This window comes from Tiliqua scincoides, chromosome 1 (assembly GCF_035046505.1).
Source record: "Tiliqua scincoides isolate rTilSci1 chromosome 1, rTilSci1.hap2, whole genome shotgun sequence".
NCBI classification, from domain to species: domain Eukaryota; kingdom Metazoa; phylum Chordata; class Lepidosauria; order Squamata; family Scincidae; genus Tiliqua; species Tiliqua scincoides.
In genome coordinates, this window is record NC_089821.1 from 273706171 (window position 1) to 273711059 (window position 4889).

Sequence of the window (4889 nt, forward strand, 5' to 3'; positions counted from 1 at the left end):
TATCCAATTTTCCAGTGCCGGTCCAGCCGTGCCAGTGGGGTGTGCACTGCATCCTATAGTGGAGAGGCAGTAACAGAGTTCACCTCAAGGTATGGGAACATTTGTTCGTATACCTAGGAACTGCACTGTGGCTGCACTGGTGTTGGAAAGTTAGATAGGATTGGGCTCTGAGACTCTTGGATGGATACAAGGCCCAATTCAGACCTTTTGGTACCTGTGCTGGTACCTATAAAATGCTGTCCCACCTTATATGCCAATGGGCACAATCCAGCCCTTGACTTGGGCCAGCCATAAGGCACCTCCTCAAGAGAAAGCCAGGCTGGCGCTCAGAGAAGCACCGACCTACAGAGGCCAATGCAAGTCTCCACGTTGGCTTCCTCCACATGGGTTGCGTTGGCCCGGCTGGGCCGATGCAAAGAGTAAAGATAGGTGGGGGGGGGAGATGGTGAGGAGGTGGGAAGGAGGTGTTCCTGGGTGGTGGAAGGGCAGACGGTCGGCGGCCCCAGGGGTGGGCAGGCGGGGAGTGGGAGGCGGGGCTGGGATCTAGTAGTTATGCTGGATCCCAACCCCCATTCCTGGGGCGAATGGAGCAGCTTCAAGCTGCTCCACTCCCCTCTAACTTGTGCCACCTCAAGAGGGTAGGTGGCTAGTGGCCAGTACCTAAAGGTAAGGGGATGCCTCTGGATGAGTCACTTATGGCCCCTGTCCTGCACTGGATACAGTGCAAGCCTCTTGACTTTCCAGTTCCAGCGCAGGATAGGATTGCACCCAATGTTTGCACAATGTCTCCCATTCCCTGGATTGGAAAAAAAGAAGAGTGGAATGAAATGGAAGAGGAGGAGTGGAAAGTGGTGAGCTTAAGCGCCCCCAGTGTTCTAGCCAACCACCTCTCCACCCTTCTTCTTCTGCTTAATCCTTCTCTTCCTTTTCCAATCCTGGGAGTGGAAAGAAAATGAGGAGCAATAGAGGCAAGTGGGCAGAGGTGGGCTTCTCTATCAGCCTGCTGATGGAGGCAATTGCCTCAGTTGGCCTCACGGATAGACTAGCCCTGCACCTAGCTCAGTCTCGTCCATGCAAGGTTTCTGCCTTTCTCAGCCTAATCTGGAGATACCCATGACTGAACTTCTATTGCTGAGCCCCCCCCCCTTTTCTTAACTGAACATGATTGCAGGAGTCAACTCACTCCCAATGTGGATATGGCACATAATTAGCCCCAAATGGGTGGCCTTTGCATGCCTGCTTTGCTCTGAGCAGAAATGCAGAAGGTATGATCCTCAGAGGCTGCATCATTCTAACTTCTACACACTGTGAAAGTAAAGTGTGTTCCTATTTTTTTAAAGGGATGTGTGCGCGTTGAAATGTGAACACATGCGTGCATGCACACAGCATTTGAGTACTTGTCCCCATCAGTACTTTATGCGTGAACCGGCTCTTCAAAAAATATTATCAGCAACTCATTGTTAGAACACAGTCAGAGATGACTTATCCAACTTTGGCCCAAATCATAACCCTCTTTCCAGCACTGGCATAGCCGTGACAACGGGCTGTGTGCTGCATCCTGCAGTTAGGTGGCATTCATAGAGGCTTTCTCAGAGTCAGGGAATGTTTGTTCCTTTACCTCGGAGCTGCATTGCCCTTATGTTGGTGCTGGAAAGTGGGTTAGGATTGTGCCCATTGTCATCATATGGGCAGGAGGTCTGGTCTAGAGGGTAGAGCCTCCGTTTGCCTGAAGATAACATCCGCCGGTCGCTAGTTCGAAGCCACCGGCACCGTGAATGGTAAGACCTTGAAGCAGCTGACAAGTAGAGCCGAGTTATTCCACCTGCTCTTCGGTGTGAGTGAAGAAGCATCTTGGCTGCCCTCCATGTGAGAGATGAAGGAGCTGCTTGTCAACTTGCGTGGGAGGAAGCTGGAGGCCAGATTGTGATACCAGATCAGAAAGATCCATCTGAAATGTTGTGGTTCTTGAAAGATAGAACCTTTCTTCAATTGTAAAAATCCCTACAGGGATTTAGAATAGCCTGCCTTTGTAAACCATCTTGAATAAAGTCTGAGGAGAAATCTGATGACCAAGAAAGACGGTATATAAATACCTGTATCATCATCATCATCATCATCATCATCATCATCATATAGGTTTCCAAACTTTAATTGCAGAGCATTAAAGACGGATCTTTCCACTGACTATCACTTACATTATCATATGTTGCTATATGATGCACTTTAAAAAAAAAAAGTTTAACTAATTTCAGCTTTTAAAGTTCCTGATACATAGTAACTAATAAAATGATTTGAACTTTGATTATAAATTCTGTTTGTCATGTTGTCGCAGATGGGTGGCATAAAATATTCCTTTTTCTACCCCCTTTTGATGGCATAAATACTTCAGTGTCCTGTTGCTAAGATATATCAATCAAATCAAAGGTTCAAAAAATGGGTTATTATCCAGGTGTGGGGATAAGAGCAAAATCCAGGGCTTTAGTTCACAGTCAATCGGTAGAGAAAGCCTTCACAGTCAATAACCGGCTGCTACATGTACCTCTTGCAGAGTTATTACTGCAGAGTTCATAAAGTGGAACACAGCACTTCTGACAGAACTGGAAGAAGCTGTGTTTTTCAGATCATTTTTTAAAAATTGCCGGTTATATTGCAAATACTGTAAAATGTGTGGGGGGGGGAACCCCAACATCCAAACTTATGTAAAGCCTGACTTTTTGTGGAGGACAGCAACATGTCTGTATGAAGCACAATTTCTCCTCCATCCCAGGGACTCCCTAAGGTTCAGGCAGAGGGAAGTGCTTGGGGTGTCAAATGGAGAACTCAGCTAGAAGGAGTGTGGAAGTTACATCATTCTTGAGAGTCGTGATGTTCTCAATATTCAGCTGTAGGCTGGGCTTCTGCTATCCCAATCCCAGGATGGTGAAATGGTGTAATGGTTTAGGAGTTGAATTTAGAGCTGGTTCAAATTCTCGCTCAGTCACAAAGCTTCCTGGATGACTTGACACCAGTCACTATCTCTCAACCTCTCCTACCTCACAGGTGAGGACAAAAGGAGGGGAGGAACCATGTGCACCACCCTGAGCTCCTTGGAGGAAGAGTGCATAAAACTGTGAAAAATGAATAAAATAAACAAACAGGTGACTGGAGTACAAGGGTTTTATTTCAAATCCCTCAACATTTTAATTCTATTCCATTTGTGGTGGCAAAGCTTGGTGTCAGATTGGCTAAGGTGGTGGGATGACACAGAATGTTCACAAACATTCCACCTGGGTTGTCAGGAGGTTTGCAGTTCTGTTTCTGTGAGAGAAGGGTTTTCAGCTTGGCTGGAATTAAAAACTCATATAGACCCTAGGAACAGCTAGGCCTTCGTGGGAAATGCTAAGGACTATGGTCCCAGAGGTAGAAAAAGTAAAGGGTTACCTTGCACATGCCCGATCTCGTCTGAACTCGGAAGCTAAGCAGGGTCAGGCCTGGTTAGTACTTGGATGGGAGACCGCCTGGGAATACCGGGTGCTATAGGCTTATACCATAGTCTTTCGAGACTGAAGGTGGCCAACCAGGAAGGGCAGAGACTGAGGGAAAGGTGCAGAGTAGATACTGGAGTGGGAAATGCAAACCTGAGTGAAGATGAAGAAGAAACAGAATTGAGAAAAGGCCTGAGGACAAAAAAGGACTGAGGAAAGAGAGAGTGGACTCTGAAGAGACGGGCAGCCCAATCCTGAGCTGCCCATTCCGCTGGGACTGCTACAGTGCCACCGCTGCGGCATCCTATGCGCAACACGGCTGCTGCCGGCAGCTCCTCGGGGGAAGGGTTTGTGCCCTCACACTGCTTCTGGTGCGGGAGAGGCTGGCCAAGAACCAAGCTGGCAAAAGGAAATTGTCCAAATATGCTGTGGACTGAAATGAGGACTTGAGAAAAGAATGAATGGGAGGAAATGCACAAAGCAATGCATGAAGGAAACGTTTGATCAAATGGATGCCTGAATACCCAGAGATGGAGCTCGACTTGGACCATGATGACTCAAGAGATGGGGAAGACTGGGGGCGAGAACCATGTCCAGAGAGGAATACCTACCTCATTGGAAATTCCCATGGAATCGGAGCTCCAGAAACCAGTATCACCAGCATGTCCTTTTCCCAAAGAGGTAGCCCTGCTCCCTTCCTCTGACTGCTCCTCAGAACCCTCCATGCTGTGGGTGGGCACCCCACTGCCACCACTGTGCAGCCAGATGCAGTAGGAGGTTCCCCAGTCCCTCTGGAGCCAACTAATGAGAAACAAGGCACAGCTCTTTTAGTTCCAACAGTTTTCCTCAGAGGGGAAAGAGCCAGAGGCAATAGTACCAGGGCCATAGTTTCTAGTTTGACAGACCCTGCCACATGACAGCCTCATGGATCAAGAGACAGGGCCTGTAATCCAGAGAAACACTGACAGAGGGTGCCACACCTGTGGTTTCACACCAGTAGCCATCCTGCACCAGTCTGTTCTCATCAGAAGGATTAAAGTAATTTTACAGAATGGCATCCAGAGTTTCCCTTTATGGCCAGTGAAGAAGAAAGACTTGAGTTTGTATTGTCACCGTAGCGTGCAATTCTTAGTCCTAGGCAGGGCAGGGAAACATCCATGATATTGTTACAAAACTTCAGCAGCCCCACAAACACATGAGGTTCGTGCCCCCTCCCCACTGCTCTTTCTAGCTGCCCAGCATGCAACTCCCCAGGTGAAGACAGAGGCCACCAGCAGCAGAAGAGATGCTTGTTATTTATTCATCACTGAACTCTGGGGTGACAAAAATGCCACTCAGGGTTAGTGTACTTCCCATATAAATTATTTAGCCTTTCCACAGTTCAATATGGAAGCTATGGGAGCAGGTGATGCACAAAGTGCAGGG

The 4889-nt window shown here is 47.9% G+C and overlaps 1 pseudogene; it reads left to right on the top strand.

Moving 5' to 3' along the window:
• Window positions 1–3408: 3408 nt before the first annotated feature.
• Window positions 3409–3522, top strand: LOC136637307 (5S ribosomal RNA; annotated as a pseudogene).
• Window positions 3523–4889: the final 1367 nt, after the last annotated feature.